At 47.2% G+C, this 18194-nt stretch overlaps 1 protein-coding gene across 2 annotated transcripts in view; it reads right to left on the minus strand.

Moving 5' to 3' along the window:
* AJAP1 (adherens junctions associated protein 1) overlaps window positions 1–18194 on the minus strand; it is a 201808-nt gene that overhangs the window by 64086 nt on the left and 119528 nt on the right. The window lies entirely within an intron of this gene.

Here is an 18194-nt window from a genome sequence, read left to right on the forward strand (position 1 = left end):
GACCTTGGACAAGTAACTTTACTTCTCTGGGCTTCATTTACCTCATCTATAAAATGGGAATTGAGACCGTGGGTCCCTTGTGGGACAGGGACAGTGTCCAACCCGATGAGCTTGTATCCACCCCAGTCCTTAGCATAATTCCGTGGTACAAGTACTTAACAAACATCACAGTGATTATTACTATATTCAGTCCATCACTAAATCCTGTTGGTCCGACATTCACAACACATTAAAATCTGCCCTTTCCTCTCCATTCAAACTGTTATTACGTTAATGCAATCACTCATCCTATCCCACCTGGACTACTGCTCAGCCTCCTTGCTGCCTCTCCTCACTCTATTCCATACTTCATTCTGCTGCCCGGATCATTTTTCTACAAAAGTGTTCATGACGTCAGCTGACTCCTCAAAAAACTCCAGTGTCTGTCCATCCACCTCCACATCAAAGAAAACCTCTTCACTATTGGCTTTAAAACACTCCATCACTGTGTCCCCTCCTACCTCACTTAGCTACTCTCCTACTATGACTCAGCCCGCACTCTTCGCACCTCTAATTCTAACCTTCTCACTGTACCTCGATCTTGTTAATCTCGTCATCGACCTCTAGCTCACAACCTGCCTCTGTCCTGGAATGCCCTCCCTCCTCATACCAGACAGACGATTACTCTACCCCACTTCAAAGCCTTACTGAAGGCACATCTCCTCCAGGAGGTCTTCCCTGACTGAGACCCCCTTTCCTTTTCTCCCACTCCCTTCTGCATCGCCCTGATTTCTCCCTCTGTTCCTCCCCTGTCCCGGGCCCATGACACTTTTGTATATAACTGTAATTAATTTTTTTATATTAATATCTGTCTCCCCCACTCTAGACTCTATGAACGAGAAACATAGTTGCAAATAATCGGAATAAATAATTGTCTGTACAATTGATCATATAATAATAATTATATACATGTCCATAAGTGCTGACGTAGGGCATAAATAAATATCTTTAAGAGTTAGCGGTGGCTGTTTGGTTGATATTATGTGCACTGTTGGGAATTAATCAGGAGGAGGAGGAGGAGGAGTGTGAGTTTAAGAGGACTTTGAACATGGGTAGACTGTGGCCTGGTGGGATTAAACCGATTAGACTGTAAACCCGTCAAAGGGCAGGGACTGTCTCTGTTACCGATCTGTACATTCCAAGCGCTTAGTATAGCGCTCTGCACATAGTAAGCGCTCAGTAAATACTATTGAATGAATTAAAGAGGAAGAGGGGGTTCAGGCAGGGGGGAAAGGCATGAGTGAGGAGTCAGCGGTGGGCAAGGCAAGAACTAGTGACGTTGTGATATTTGTTAAAGACTTTCAATGTCAACTCTGTGCTAAGGACTGGAGTAGATACAGAATAATCAAGTTGGATCCAGTCCCTGTCCCACATGGGGTTCCCAGACTAAGTGGGAAGAAGAACAGACCTTGGATCCTAATTTTAAAAGTGAGGAAACTGCATAGCTCAGTGAATAGAGCGCAGGCCTGGAAATCAGGACTTGTATTCTAATCCCAGCTTTGCCACTTGTCTGCTTTGTGACCTTGGGCCAATCACTTCATTTCTCTGTGCCTCGGATACCTCATCTCTAAAATGGGGAGCCCCACTTGGGACAACCTGATTAACTTGTGGCTATCCCAGTGCTTAGAACGGCGCTTGGCACATAGTAAGCGCTCAACAAATATCATCATCATTATTATTATTATCTGGGCCTCAGTTACCTCATCTGTAAAATGGGAGTTAAGATTGTGAGCCCCATTCAGGACAGGGACTGTGGCCAACCTGTTAACCTTGTATCTACCCCAGTGCTTAGTACAGTGTCTGGCACATAGTAAGTACTTAACAAATACCATTAAAAAAAGGAAACTGAGGGACAGAGAAGTGAAATGTATTGTCTACGGTAACAGGACATGTAAGTGGCAGATGATCCAGGATTAGAACCCAGGTTCTCTGACTCAACATCCATGCTCTTTCATCTAGGCTCTGCTGCTTCCTAAGAGCTGGGGAGTAGTGGGAGAACAGTAAGAGGAAAAGGGAAGAACTGGGAGGAGGGGGCCAGTCTGAGACATCCTTTTAGCCTAGCGTGAATGAATAGGAAGTGCAGTTCCAATCTTCAGTTCCCACTGAAATTCCGGGGGGTTGAACAGCACCTAGAGACAATGGCACAGGATCCTGCTGGGTTTTAGCATTTTCTCTTTCTCCCAGCGGGCACTCTGATGTCAAACAAATGGACTCCGATGCTGCTCAGTATTGGCAGTTCTGTCACTGTCACCCTTCCCCCAACACCCACGAATCCTCCCCGAGAGTCTTTTCCAGATCTTGGCATATACACATCGGTCATGGGAGGGAAAAAACGGTGTCACTGACAGGCCACTGAGGGGCTGAGTTATGTATGATCGTTCCTCCTCTCAGTTTCCTTTCTGGAAGGCAAGCAGGCACAAACGGGAGCAAGTTTCCTTTGACATCCTATGGCCCAAACTGGGTTTGGCTTATCAAAAGAGAGTTCTAAATGTCCCATCCCTTTCACCTAGGATCAATCTGGAGACCTGGGCTAGAGTACTGTTCTGTCATTTGCCTGCTGTGTGACTTTGAGTGAGTCGTTTACTTCTCTGTACCTCAGTTTCAACATCTAAGAAAAGGATTTAAAACCTGCTCTCTCTCCCTCTCAGGCTGTGGGCCCCATGTGGGACAGGAGTTGTGACTGATTATCCCAGCACTTAGCACAGAGCTTAAAACATAGCCCTGAACAAATACCACAATGATTTATTATTATTATTATTATTTGAATTAGCTTGCTGGGCACAGGAGTACTATTCCCCAACACCAGGATAGTTGTTGTCAAAAGAGGGATGCACAAGGCAGGGTGAGGAATTTTGCTTGCATTCATATTCTCGAGTGTAAGCTCATTGTGGACAAGGAACGTCTGTGCTAACTCTGTTGTATTATACTCTCCCAAGCACCTAGTAAAGTGTTCTGCACATAGCAAGCGCTCAATAAATATCATTGACCATCAGAAGAGGCTCAGTGACGGGTTAGTAGGAGAAACTGTACCTTTCCTCCCTTAACATCATGGGTTTTCCGAATTTTCCGAATTTGAGCCATCAGCTCATGAACGCACAGCTCAACAAGTAACTTGTGGTACATGGAAGTTGCTTGGTATTGTGTGCCTTCCCTCTTCCCACACAAGATATAGGGTTGATGCGTAAAAGGGAGAGAAGTGAGATACAGTGGCCGTCACCAGCGTATCCCTCCTCGGTCATCATTGAAATCAATCAAGTGCATCTTCTGATTTACACGTCTTTCGGCCTGAGACTGTAAGCTCCTTAATGGCAGGGATCAGGTCTTTCAGATCTATTCATCTCTCCCAAGTACTTGGTGGAGTGGTCGGCTCATAGTGAGAGCTCAATAGATATTATTTGTTTGGCTCAAATGGGGGCAGCATGGTCTAGAGGAAAGAGCAAATGTCTGGGATACAGGAGACCCAAGTTATAGTCCCAGCTCAGAGATTGGCCAAGTCTGTAACTTAGGACCAGTTACTTGACCTCTCTAGGCTTCAGTTTCCTCATCTATTAAAAAAGGAATAAGATATCTGGCCTCCCTACCTCTTAGAATGGGAGCATCATATCTGAAAAGGACAATGCCAAGTATCTACCTTCTACCCATTTTACAGATGAGTAAACTGGAGACCCAAGGATGTTAAGTGACTTGCCCAGGTCCACAGGTAGCCAGTGGGAGAGTTGGGGCCAGATGGCAGATCTCCTGACTCTTAACCCCTTGCTCTTTCCACTGGACCATACTGCCGCCCATCCTCAAGCTCTCTGAGCACACTGCATCATTCCAGAAAGGGTTTGGCTTTGTGGGACTCGGACCTGTCGGAGACAAGGGCCTGGTGCAGAGGGGGCAAAAGGTGGAGGGAGACTGGGGAATGAGGCTGACGAGGAGGCGGTTCTGCAGGAATCTATGCCTAGAGAAGCAGTTTGGCTCGGTGAAAAGAACATGGCCCGGGAGTCAGAGGTCGTGGGTTCTAATCCCGGCTTCGTCACTTGTCAGCTGTGTGACTTCGGGCAAGTCACTTAACGTCTCTGTGCCTCAGTTCCCTCAACTGTAAAATGGGGATTAGGACTGTGAGCCCCACGTGGGACACCCTCAATACCTTATATCTACCCTAGCACTTAGAACAGTGCTTGGCACAGAGTAAGCGCTTAACAAATACATCATTATTATTACTATTATTATTACTGGTTGAAGCCTGGGTCTTTCCACTGGCTTCTACCCACATGGGGTTGATGCCTAGCATGGGGCTGACCACTCCTCAGCTGACCAGCTGACCAGCTCCCCGACCAAGGCCAGAGCCGGGCTTCAGACCCAGTGGCCACATCCCGGGAACGGGCACTACCCTCCTCCCTCCCACCCCCCGGCTACTGGGCCTCAGCGGGCACCCCGCCTCGGTTGCTATGATACTGGTGAGGCTGGGAAAGGCTGAGAAGCTTCTTTCCGGCTGGTCAACATTTCAGTTTGCTGAGTGCTCGCCAGAGATCTGATGTGAACCACCAGCTTTGTGCGTTTCCAATAAAACCTCCATTGATGAGCCATAAATAAACACAAAGGAAAACTATATTCGGTTCCTCGGCAAGTGAGAAACCCAGGAAAGTTGGCGTCACCCTAACCAGCCGGCTCCCTCCCAGCCAAACCAACTAGATCACCCCGGATACAGCCCGCCTCAGCCCGCACTGTCATCAGCTCTCAACTCATCAGCACCCAATCATTAGGAGACTGACAGTACGTCCGCTCAGGGTTGGAGCCTCCAGGCTCCGGGACCCGGAAGCCAACTGGACCTCATAGGAACCACTGCTTCCAATCAACCAGTCAATGGTATCTACTGAGCGCTCACTGCGTGCAGAGCACTGTACTAAGCACTTGGGAGAGTACAGTTCAACAGGATCGGTAGACACATTCTCTGCCCAAAGTGAGCTTATGTCTAGAGGGCGAAAGGCCGGGTTGTCCTCTCAGGAGACTTGGGTTCAAATCCCAGATCCTCCCCTACTGTGTGACCCTGGGCAAGTCACTTAACTTTTCTGTGCCTCTGTTTCCTCCTCTGTAAAATGGGGATTAAATCCCTGTTCTCCCTCCCCCTTTGACTAGGAGTCCCATCTTGCGACTACTCCTCAAGTGCTTGTGCTAAACAAACACCACAGTAACGTTAGCCTCTCTCATCTCCTTTTAACCCAGTGTTGTTTGTGCCAGTCCTGGGGTTGGGCTGCTGAGAAACTCAACCCTTGTATCAATCCATCAGTCAATCAATGTATTTATCAAGCAATCAATCATATTTATTGAGCATTTACTGTGTGTTGAGCACCGTACTAAACAATTGGGAGAGTAAATTATAACAATGTAACAGGCACATTCCCTGTCCACAAGGAGTTTACAGTCCGGAGGACAGGCTTACAGGCTGGAGGAGGAGCTTGCAGTCTAGAGGTCTATCAGGTAGCTCTGGATCACAAAGCACTAAACTAAGCACTTGGGAAAATGCAAGAAAAGTTAGACACACAGCAGTAAAACATGCATTTTCTGCAATCCAGGAGCTTACTATCCAATGAAAGAAGCAGACAGACGAAACGACTTACATTTTTAAGAAATAAGCACTGGAAACTGAAGGAAGAGCAAGGATCTGCCAGGGTGAAGGACAAATATCACAGATGAAACGGTGCAGAAATGAAGAAAAAAATATATGTCCCATTGAATCTATACCTAGCCATAAAGGCTGAGGTTGGCAATGCATGCGTTAAAGCTAAGATTGGCAGTTGGGTTGATAATAATAATAATAATGGTAATAATTGTGGTATTTGATAAGTGCTTACTATGTGCTCAGCACTGTACTAAGCGCCGGGGTGGATAGAAGCAGATTGGGTTGGACGCAGTCCCTATTCAGCATAGCGATCACAGTCTTAATCCCCATTTTACAGATGAGGTAAATGAGGCACAGAGAAGTGGAGCGATTTGCCCAAGGCCCCAACGCAGACAGGTGGTGGAGCCGGGATATTACTTGGGGTGTGGGGAATTCATCGGGGAAGGGGAGATTTTAGGAGAGTTTGAAGAAGGGAAGCCTGGAGTCCGGGGTCATCGATGGGGCAGGGAGCTCCAGTTCTGGGGAACAGTGGATGCACATATTTTACAAGAAAATCAATTTGGAATTAAGGGTGTTGGGTAGTGGCTGTACAGAAATGTGAGGCTAGGCAATGGCAGAGAGCCATAACCAGAAATTTCTAGTTCAAACCCTTCAAGGATTCCCTTTTCCTAGGATCTTCATGTCCATGGCCATGTTCATCCAAATCAGACTTGATTTTTTTCCAATCGTATCCCTTTGGGTGTGTCCTCTCTTCTGACCTCTTGGTAGACGCTGGAGAAAAGCAAAACTGAGGAGCATAAAACTTGGAGTAGTGTTCTCCTCATGTTTGTCTCTGGGAAAATAGACCTTGATTTAATATTCATGGCAAAAAAGTTGCAGACGCCCTGGGTGCCTGTTCCCTCTCTTTTTACAAGAGCTTCACACATCAAGCACCTAAGAACATTTGGGCAAGTATGAGTGCTGATTGTTTCTCTCCCTCTGGACCGTAAGCTTGTTGTGGGTGGGGAACACGTCTACCAACTCTATTACGTTGTACTTTCCCAAAAAGCGCTCAATAAATGTGATTGATTGATTGATCTCAGAAAGCATTCCAACTGGAAAGTTCCCAAAAAGTCCATCTAGAGAATGCTCACCCCCAACATCCAGACCACCTGGAGATATTCCTAGAGCCTTGGCGGAGGGTGGATTATCATTATTTTTTGCACCGATCACCTCGGACCACTTACAGGTGGGGCACAGTTGTCAGGAGACATAAGGTCTTGAAAGGATCGAGGCATATTTCAGAAATGCCTTTATGCCCATGTTTGAATTTTTCCATTCCATTCATTTGAATTGGAGGAAGGAAATTTCCACCCCCCAGGCAATATAGAAATCTCCAGAAAAAAGTTAGCCCTGAATTCTCGTTCACAATCAGGACATTTGGCAGGGAAATCACCCAGGTTAATTGCTCTCACCTCTAATTTCTTTGAGGAATCGGTATTTCTTCCTGACGTATCACAGCCTATTCGTACCTAGGTCCATCTATTATGCCTTTCCCCGGAAACTTAGGGAATAGGATGTTAGAGGCAGCAGATGCACAGGACTGGGAGTCAGGAGACTCCAGTTCTCGGCCCAGTTCCTCCGCTGGACTGCTTCGTGACTTCAGATAAGTCACGGAACTTCTCTAGGCCACAATTTGCTCATTTGCGAAATGGGGAGAAAGAAGCAGCATGGCATAGTGGAAAGAGCCCGGGCTTGGGAGTCAGAGGACGTGGGTTCTAATGCCGGCTCCGCCACTTATCTGCGTGTGACCTCGAGCAAGTCACTTTACGTTTCAGTGCCTCAGTTACCTCATCTGTAAAATGGGGATTAAGACTGTGAGCCCCACTTGGGGCAACCTGAATAACTTGTATCTCCCCAGTGCTTAAAACAGTATTTGGCACATAGTAAATGCTTAACAAATACCATTATTATTATTATTATATTTAGTCTTTCTATCATCACTAGAGTGTGAGCCCCATGGAGGTCAGGGACTGGATCGGATCTGACCATCTTGTACCGACCTCAGTGCTTAGTAAGTCACGCCAAGATATAATGGGATTTGGGGGAGAATCTGACTCAGGATTCCCAAATACCATTTCTGCAGGACAACCAGCATGCCTAGTTCTTAGTAAGACAGACAGAGAGGGACGGGAGGTAATCAGGCTGAGAGTTACACCCCTTCTACTCTGTGTTTTCCCAATTTACCTCATTCACAAGTCCCCAGAACAGGATTGTCATTTGGCTACTGGGCGAGCCATCCAACTGCTTGATGAATTGTTTCGCTTCTAATTCTTAAAGGGTTTTAGTTCTATTCATGGGTGACTCTCTGACTGTGAGCCCTTCAAGGGACAGAGACTATGTTTAATTCCCACCTGTATTAGTACAGTGCCTAGTACAGTGTTCTTCATCCAGTAAGCACGTTAAACACCATCACTGTTACTACAGTGCTTGGAAGCAGTGTGGCTCAGTGGAGAGAGCAGGGGCTTGGGAGTCAGAGGTCATGGGTTCAAATCCCGGCTCGGCCACTAGTCAACTGTGTGACTTTGGGCAAGTCACTTAACTTCTCGGGGCCTCAGTTACCTCATCTCTAAAATGGGGATTAAGACTGTGAGCCCCACGTGGGACAACCCGATCACCTTGTGTCCTCTCCAGCGCTTAGAACAGTGCTTTGCACATAGTAAGTGCTTAACAAATGCCATAATTATTACGGAAGAGAAGTAGGCAAGTTGAGGAGGAAGCTAGGGATGTTAGACGATCGATTCTTCTCCATGAAGATGGCTGTTCAGAAAGATAACTATCATGTGGTTTCAAAAAACCCCTGTAAAGCACAGATACCTACTCTACCGTTTGTCTTCTGTGAGACCTTGGGAAAGTCATTTAACTTTCCTGTGTCTTAACGACCTCATCTGTAAAATGGGGATTGAGTCTGTGAGCCCCACTGTGGGATAAGCACTGTGTCCAACCTTATAATAATAATAATGTTGGTATTTGTTAAGCGCTTACTATGTGCCCAGCACTGTTCTAAGCGCTGGGGTAGATACAAGGTAATCAGTTTGTCCCACGGTCGGCTCAAAGTCTTAATCCCCCATTTTCCAGATGAGGGAACTGAGGCATCGAGAAGAGAAGTGACTTGCCCAAAGTCACAGAACTGACAAGTGGCTGAGTCGGGATTAGAACCCACAACCTCTGATTCCCAAGCCCGGCTTTTTTCCACTAAGTCACGCTGCTTCTCTGTTTACAAACAGAGGTTTGGTATGGTTAGAGAGGGGTTAGGTTTACAAGCAGTGGTTAGGTTTCCAAACTAAACCTTGTTAGTTTGTCTCCGTGGTGAGCCCACAACAAATCGTCTTGCAGTGACTGTTTGTGATCCCAAGAACAATAATAAGGGAGAGACTTTGGGAAGACTCTGACGGGCTCTACCTGAGGCAGGTGATTGCTAGCCTGGGGGGGGTTGGAGAGTGGAGGGAAGCGTGGCTTTCTCTCCCTGTTCTACCCAATAACAGTCCTGGACAAATCAGTGATGGCTAGGAGGACTCACAGCTGCCTCACCTAAGGCAGATAAAAGGCGGTTGCGTGGATGCCCCCCAATCTCTCACGGGAGGCAGAGAGGGAAACGTGTACGGCAGGAGGGCAGTACTTGGAAGCAGAAGGAGGAAGCACTGGCAGAAGGGGCTCCTTTGACCACTGGCCCCTTGTAGTGGAGTGAGTGTATGTGTCACTCCCTTGCATGACGGTAAAACTAAGTTAAAAACTTCACCCATTAACCGTGGTGAGCAGAGCTGTGGTTTGACTTCTACTATGTGTCACTGAGATTCCCCTGTCCAGGAAGGTCCTGTTTGGTATGACCCGGGGGCTCGCCACAGTATCTACCTCAGTGCTTAGAATGGTACCTTGCACGTAACAACCTCTTAACAAATGCCCCCCGGCACCCCCGCATATCAAAAAAACCCCCAATCCTGGCATTACCTGTGGCTTTATGTCTTTCCCCAGATACCCATTCCTACTTGAGCAGGAAGAGAAGCATCCGTAGACACAGCTAAAGGAGAATGACCAGAGAGGGGGGTCCTGCATGAGAAAACTGCCCCCCTCGCCCCAAATTGACTTAGCCATTTTTGGGCTTCAGAGAAACATGATAGGATTGGTCCTTGAGGCCATCCCCTTGGGTCCCTCCAGCAGTCCTGCCTTTGGCTTCCATTCCTCCCTTCCCTCTTCAAGTCCCTTTTCTTACCTCTCCTCACCGAATCCTTTTTTTTTTTGAATGTATCAAATTGTCTAATCGCTTCAACTTGCCAGACTGAAGTGGATATGAGAGTTCTTTCCATGACAGCCTAAGCAAACTGTGGCCATCCCTCTCTTACAATCATATCATTGAGTCCAAATGGGCCTTCAAGTGTTATCGAGGGCAATTCTTTCACGATCTATCCAGAGAGAGGCTGTCAGGAGCCCTTCTGAGAGAGGTCCTCCCCAGGATGGGCTGATCCGGCCTGATCTTCACATGGCAAATCCAGCCAAACAGAGTCAACCACGCCTAGGCTCCGAGCAGATTTTATAACCCGACTTTAAAAATCATCCTGTCACTGGCTTAGGGACACAAAAATCAAGGTGACAATTATGGCAACTTTTCTATACTGTGGTAATTTTTCTTTTTAATGGTATTTAAGTGCTTACTATGTGCCAGGCACTGACTATACTCTGGGGTCCACACGAGCCAATCAGGTTTGACATAATCCCTGTCCCACATAGGGCTCACAGTTTTAATTCCCACTTTACAGATGAGGTGAATGAGGCCCAGAGAAGTGAAGTGACTTGCCCAAGGTCACACAGCAGACACGTGGTAGAGTCCCAATTAGAACCTTGGTCCTTCTGACTCCCATGCCACTGTTCTATTCACTAGGCCACACTGCTTCTCATGTACAGCTCAGTGGAAAGAACGTGGGCATGGGAGTCAGCGGACTTGGGTTCGAATGTCGGCTCTGCCACTTGTCAGCTGTGAGACTGTGGGCAAGTCACTTCACTTCTCTGTGTCTCAGTTCCCTCATCTGTAAAATGGGGATTAACTGTGAGCCTCACGTGGGACATCCTGATGACCCTGTATCGGCCCCAGCGCTTAGAACAGTGCTCTGCACATAGTAAGCGCTTAACAAATACCAACATTATTATTATTATTATGTATGCTCTGTGCCAAAGACTATTAACTGCTGGGGTAGATACAAGATATTATTTTGGACACAGGCCAAAGGGGCTCACAATCTAAGGTGACTTGAAAAATTGCATATTTGAACTGAGTACAATTACTGGCAACAGTGACATTGCATTTATTTTGGTGTGGATTCCGAGCTTTCTAGGTACTAAGCACTTACGCTCTAGGGTAGATAGTAGATCGTCAGATCGGACACAGCCCCTGCCCCCCCCAAGGCTCACAATCTGAGAGGTAGAGAGTGCGGGGATTGTATCCCCATTTTAAAGGTGGGTAAACTGGGATCCAGGAAGGTTAAGTAACTCACCCGTAGTTACCCAGCAGGCTAGTGGCAGAGCTGCATGGAAATCTGAGCCTTGTGAGTCCCAGTCCCAAGGCTCTTCCCACTAGGCCACACAACTTCCCTCATCTTCTAAGTCGTTGGAACGAGGTCGCAGTCTTGAGCACAGGAATTTGGGGTGGTTTTCTTGGTCTGACTGAGTGTCCGGTTGACAGTTCAGAGACAGGGGTGTTTACTGCTTTTACTCCTCTGCTGTTCCAGGACAGGAACACAATAACACTGAAGAAAATGTCGAGAAGGGCAGCCCAGATGATCAGGGGGTTGGAACAGCTTTGTCTTGAGATTCAGACTCCAGCCTGAAGGCTGAGTGGACACATGAGGCAAATTTAGAAAATCATGAAGGGGTTGAACAGGGCTAATGGGGAAATGCTGTTTATCATATCCTACAGCACCAAGGCAAGGGGCTTTCACTGAAGTTTGAAGGTGAAAGGTCCACAGTCAAGAGTGGAAAGCCCTTTTCCACCCAGCAGGTGCTGAGTCTATGGAACTGGATTCCACACAAAATTGGGCAGGGCCAAAATACCAATTTGTTTGAGGGGCTTCAAGAATTTATGCGCAAGAGGTTCATAAGGGGTGGAGAGGGAAAGGCTGGGAGTTAAAGATGGCTCATCACTTAATCTTGAAGATCCATGCCATGAAGAACAGCATTACCATCAGCAGCATCATTATCACCAGTATTGACCCATTCCTCCAAGTTACCTGTTACCCTTGTCTAATACAGTCCCGGGCTGGAGGGACCATTGGACTGACTCAATAATGGCACTACCGGTATTCTCATGCTCGAATTTTTTACTGGTACATATCTGAATCACAGCCACAGTTCCTTAGATTTCAGTCCTTGTAACTCCAATGAACTTCCATGGAGATATTTTCAGAGAGGATAGAAATAATAGACTAAGAACTGTACTAAACATTGAGATCATTTCAAAGAAACCAGATGGGACACCCGCACTCTTCTACATTGGGTTTACAGTCTAAGAGTGAGAGTGGGTATCCCCATTTTATAGATGAGGACACTGAGGTACAGATAAGCTAAGTGACGTGTTCAGACTCGTAGGGAATCTCACACTAAGAACAAGGGATGAGCTTCAGATCTCAGATTTCAGGACCAAGAAACTGCCTGAAGAGATTGAGTAGTGTGTTCGTGGTTCACTCAGTGACTCTACCACTGTCTGATTCCTATCAGTTATGTTCCCTCTGGGGCACAAGTTGCATAGTGTAAGGAGGCGGACAGGGATGCAGCACATGGAGAGAGATACGCGAAGGTATTTTATGTTCAGGACCTACATTTTAAGTTCTGGACCCATTAAAATCTGACACAATGTCAACAAAAGGTAACCGTGCTCTGCCCTAAGCACCGTAGATCACTAGGAGGTTGCCTTGGAAACCGCTGCACCAGCCGTGTTACCCACCTTTTTTTCAGGATTCCAGCTGGGCTTCTCCACTTAGTAGTTCACTAGTCACAAATTACCATTTGATTGTAAGCCCCTTGAAGGCAGGAAACAAGTGTCTTGCTACTGCTGTACTCTGCCAGGCACTTAGTGCTTAGTTCACGGCACACACTCAGCACACAGTAAGGGTTCAATAAGTGCCACTGATTAATAGATTGATTCATCACTGATGGCAAAGTGCCAGCAGGAATTCTCCTACTTGTTCAGCTGAGCTGAGAACTCAGGTTTCTTGATGCTCAAAGCCAGAGTTTTTCCAAATGAACCAACATCAGCAGGGCTGGATCTGGAATTAACCCCCAGATCACCTGTTCTCTTTTCCCTTTAGATGGAGAAACCCATGTGGGACAGGGATTGTGTTCAATCTGATTATTCAGCATCTATTCCAGAGCTTAACAAATACCACTATCATTCATTATTATTGCCTAACTACCTGTTTCACGCTCAACTCAGTGGAGCGGACAAAACTACCCTGGACTGACCTGATAACTACGGTATATGTGAAGAACTGCCATGAGCTCCCAAGCTGATATACTAGAAGGAGATTGGACACGGTCCCTGTCCCACTTGGGACTCCCAGTCTAAGAGGGAGGGATTTAATACCCATTTTACAGATGAGGAAAGCAAGGCACAGAGAAGTTAAGTGACTCACTCCAGGTCATACGGCAAGTAAGTGGCAGAGCCAGGATTAGAACATGACTCCTGTGATGCTCAGGCCCATGCTCCACCCCCCGTCTTGGTACTTCCTCCCTCTTCAACAGACCTCTGCCACTTCCCCCAACTTTTTTTTTTAAAGCATTTGTTAAATGCTTACTATATGTCAGGCAAGGTGTATAAGCTCTGGAGCAGATACAAGCTAATCAGGTTAGAGTCAGTCCATTAACCACATGGGGCTCACAGTATTAACCCCATTTTACAGATGAGGAACTGAGGCACAGAGAAATTAAGCAAATTGCCCAAGGTCACACAGCAGACAAGTGGATGACCTGGAATTAGAACCCAGTCCCTTCTGACTCCTAGACCCATGCTCTATCCATTAGGCTTCCCCTCCTAAGCCTTCATTTCCCCTATCCCTCATCCCTTCTGCATTGCATAGGCACTTGAATCTGTACTCTTGTTATTCACTCCACCCTCCGCCCCATAGTGATAATAATAATAATGTTGGTGTTTGTTAAGCGCTTACTATGTGCAGAGCACTGTTCTAAGCGCCGGGGTAGACAGGCTAATCACGTTGTCCCATATGAGGCTCACGGTCTTAATCCCCATTTTCCAGATGAGGTAACTGAGGCACAGAGAAGTGAAGTCACCTGCCCACAGTCACAGAGCTGACAAGTGGCAGAGCCGGGATTCGAACCCATGACCTCTGACTCCCAAGCCCGGGCTCTCTCCACTGAGCCACGCTGCTTCTCAGTACTTACATGCCTATCGGTAATTTATTTGAATGTCCGTCTCCCCCCAGACTGTAAGCTCCTTGCAGGCAGGGAAAGCATCTACCAGGTCCGTTGTATTTTACTCTGCCGAGTGCTTAGTGCAGTGCTCTGCACACAGTAAGCCCTCAAAAAAGAGCACCAGTTGATTAATTGATTTCCACCAGGTCATACTGCTTCTCCTGTGCTCTGTTCCTTGAGTCTAAAGAGGAAAATCTCCCAGAGGGATGAGATACCAGGAAGACTCCCTCCGGCAAGGAATGAGTCAGTGGCAGCAGCATTTCTCGTGCAGCTCCTTCAGGGCCAGAACGCGATTCCATCTCCAACATGTGTTGGGTGGACGGGAATCGCAAGTACAAATAAAAAAAGCGCCCAAGCGGGTGCTTCGTCCCCCTCTTCAGATGGCTCTCCTTCTTCTGAAAGCTGCTGGAAGGGTCATCTCTGTGCCGAGAGAAAGAAACATGAAAAATACCAGCTACGGGTGCAAAATATCAGCCAAGATGACTCAGGAAGAAAAGATGAAATGCAAATTGATCTCTGCCTCTTGAGGACTGATTTAAGATTCTGTTCAAAATCAAATTAACTTTTTGACTTATTTCCCCAGAAAGCTATCAAGGCAGCAACGAGACCCCACGTTAACACTCTAAACAGAGAAAAATATGAGATTCCGGGAAGCTTGAATCAAAAGTTTGTTTTCTATTTTAGCTTCCTACAGGCTTTGCTCGGGTACCCAGTGCTACTCGCAGATCAGAGAAACCTCAGAAGCCAGAGGCGGTGCCTGCTTTCTCCCTGCTGGGCTCGGAGCTAAGTTGGAGTTGAATAATGAACGGGAAAGAAAGGGATCAGCCCACCCAGTAGCCTCTCGATCTGCAGTGACCCTGGAGTCTGGCAGCTCAACTCACAGCTGGAGCTCGTGACCGGGCAGGGTGGATCCTATACCAACTTTCTGGGAGATGAACTGTGCCTCGCTCAGCGGCGTGGCTCAGTGAGAAGCAGCGTGGCTCAGTGGAAAGAGCCCGGGCTCGGGAGTCGGAGGTCATGGGCTCGAATCCCGCCTCTGCCACTCGTCAGCTGGGTGACTGTGGGCAAGTCACTTCACTTCTCTGGGCCTCAGTTCCCTCATCTGTAAAATGGGGATGAAGACTGTGAGCCCCACGTGGGACAACCCGATTCCCCTGTGTCTACCCCAGCGCTTAGAACAGTGCTCTGCACATAGGAAGCGCTTAACAAATACCAACATTGTTATTATTATTATTCTCTGGGCCTCAGTTTCCTCATCTGTAAAATGGGGATTAACTGTGAGCCTCACGTGGGACAACGTGATTAGCCTTGTATATCCCAGCGCTCAGGACAGTGCTCTGCACATAGTAAGCGCTTAACAAATACCAACGATAGTATCTCTTGCTCACTGAGCCTTCAACCCCTTTCTCCCACCCTCCCTTCTGCCTGGAACTCCCATCCCCTTTAGTATTAAGGCTGTGAGCCCCACATGGGACAGGGACCGTGTCCAGCCTAATTTGCTTGTATCTTCCCCATCGCTTAGAACAGTGCCCGGCACTTAGAAAGCACTGAAGAAATGTCACAATAATTGCTATCATTATTATTATTTTTATTATCATGATTACCTGGCAGACCTACTAAAATAACCTTCCTTGCAGAAAGCCTTCCCTGACTGAAGTCTCACCTCCAAGTCTTAGCCCCCTCCATAATGTCACCTATGCACTTGAGTCAGATATTCTGAATATATTCAGCCTACCTCGTCTCCCCACAACCCCACCCCCTTCTCCCCACAGCACTCATAATAATGCTGGTATCTGTTAAGCGCTTATTATGTGCAGAGCACTGTTCTAAGCCCTGGGGTAGATACAGAGTGATCAGGTTGTCCCACGTGAGGCTCACGGGCTTAATCCCCATCTTACAGATGAGGTAACTGAGGCACCGAGAAGTGAAGTGACTTGCCCACAGTCACACAGCTGACAAGCGGCAGAGTGGGGATTCGAACCCATGACCTCTGACTCCCGAGCCCGGGCTCGTTCCACTGAGCCAGGCTGCTTCTCTAATATGTACGCACTCATATGTATACACTCTTATTCATTTTCCTTTGGAGACAGTTTTGTTTCAAGATCTTCTCTGGCCCTACATCTACCCTTTCCTCCGATCAATCCACGGTATTTTTTGACTGCTTCTTGTGCGCCGAGAAGTTAAGTGACTTGGCCCAGGTCACACAGCAGGCAAGTGGCAGAGCTTCCTCTTCCCTGTAATTTATTTTACTGTCTTTCTCCCCAACTTTCTCCCCAACTAAAAAAAAAAAAGGCTTAGCCATTCTCCAAATTAGCTATTGGAGCATGGCAAGACTCCAAATACATTAAACTTTGGTGCAAATCCAAAGCCTGGCTCTTGGTCACACAAACCCATGGCATTCCTCTCCTCTTCAGATTCTGCTTTCCACTGAGGACGGGGATGCTGTCTACCAAGTTCAATGTCTCCTCCCAAGCACTTACTACTGAATTCATGGCACTTCCAGGAAGCCGTCCCTGATGAACCTGGGAAACAGCATGGCCTAGCGGAAAGAGCAAGGGCCAGGGAGAGAACCCACGTTCTATCCCAGCTCTGCCACTTGCCTCCTGTGTGACCTGGGCCGAGTCACTCAACTTCTCGGCACACAAGAAGCGGTCAGAAAACACCATGGATTGATTGGGGAAAAGGGTAGATGAAGGGCCAGAGAAGATCTTGAAACAGAACTGTTTCCAGAGGTCTAGGCTTCTCAATTTGATAGGGAACTTTTGTGTTTTCAGGAAGTAGGGTAGTCTGGTGGCAAAACCATGGCCCTGGGAGTCAGGAGAGCTGAGTTCTAAACCTGACCCTCACCCCCTTTTTCCCTCTGTGTGACCTTAGACAAATTACTTCACTCTCTGTGCCTCAGTTTCTTCACTAGTAAAATGGGGATAAACATTGTAGGCAGGGAATGTGTCTGTTTATTGTCATATAGTACCCTTCCAAAAGCTTAATACAGTGCTCTGCGCACAGTAAGTGCTCAATAGATATGACTGACTGACTGACTGATTCCTATTTAAACTGTTTGCCTCATGTAAGACAGGGACTTTGTCTGACCTGAATATCTTCTCTCCCAAAGTCTGCTCGGCACATTGTAAGCACAGAGGACATGGGTTCTAATCCCGGCTCTGCCACTTGTCTGCTGTGTGACCTTGGGCAAGCCACTCAACTTCTCTGTGCCTCAATTACCTCATCTATAAAATGGGGATTAAGACTGTGAGCCCCACATGGAACAACCTGCTTACCTTGTATCTACCCCAGCATTTAGAACAGTGCTTGGCACGTAGTAAGCACTTAACAAATACCGTAATTATTATTTTCTTACATAAGAACCAAAGGTCACGTGCACTGCTATCATAGGGTCAGACCAATGGTCTACCCAGCCTGGGAATCTGTCCCCATGGCCCCTTGACCCTTGGAAGAACCTCAGTCAGTGGTCTCTTGGATATTATCCTCAAAGTTCAGGACAGCCCATCCAACATCCTAGGTTGTCTCTGCAACTCCAATTTTCCCACTATGGACCACCGGTCCATGAATCTCTCCAGACCACCCTGAGCCATCTGATATCTCCAGCCTGAAGAGCTTTGGGTGGTATATAGTCAACTTGCTCACTCCTGAGAGGGAAAGAAGTGTTTCCTTTTGCTCTGAACCTTCAAAGAGGAGCTGCCTTGTTTGGGTGATTAGGTTCTTGGTGGGTACTAATTCCATAGAGGCTGCTTGGGCTAAAGGAAAGAGATCTGAGTTTTAGTTCTGTCTCTGCCACTGGCCTTCTGTGGGCTGGTGGAAAGACCATGGACCTGGGAGCCAGAAGACCTGAGTTCTAATCGTGCTCTACCTCTTGGCAACTGCGTGGCCTTGGGCAAGTCATTTAAATTCTCAGTGCTTCATTTGCCTTACCTGTAAAATGGGGATTCAATCTTACTACATAGACTGTGAACCCTATGCGGGACCGGGAGTGTGTCCAACTTGATTATCTTGTATCTACCCCAGGGCTTAGTAGAGTGCTTAACACATAGTAAGCACAAGCACTGTTAAAAAGCAAAAACGTGACCTATCTGAGTCT

The sequence above is a fragment of the Ornithorhynchus anatinus genome, chromosome 5 (assembly GCF_004115215.2).
Source record: "Ornithorhynchus anatinus isolate Pmale09 chromosome 5, mOrnAna1.pri.v4, whole genome shotgun sequence".
Classification (NCBI taxonomy): domain Eukaryota; kingdom Metazoa; phylum Chordata; class Mammalia; order Monotremata; family Ornithorhynchidae; genus Ornithorhynchus; species Ornithorhynchus anatinus.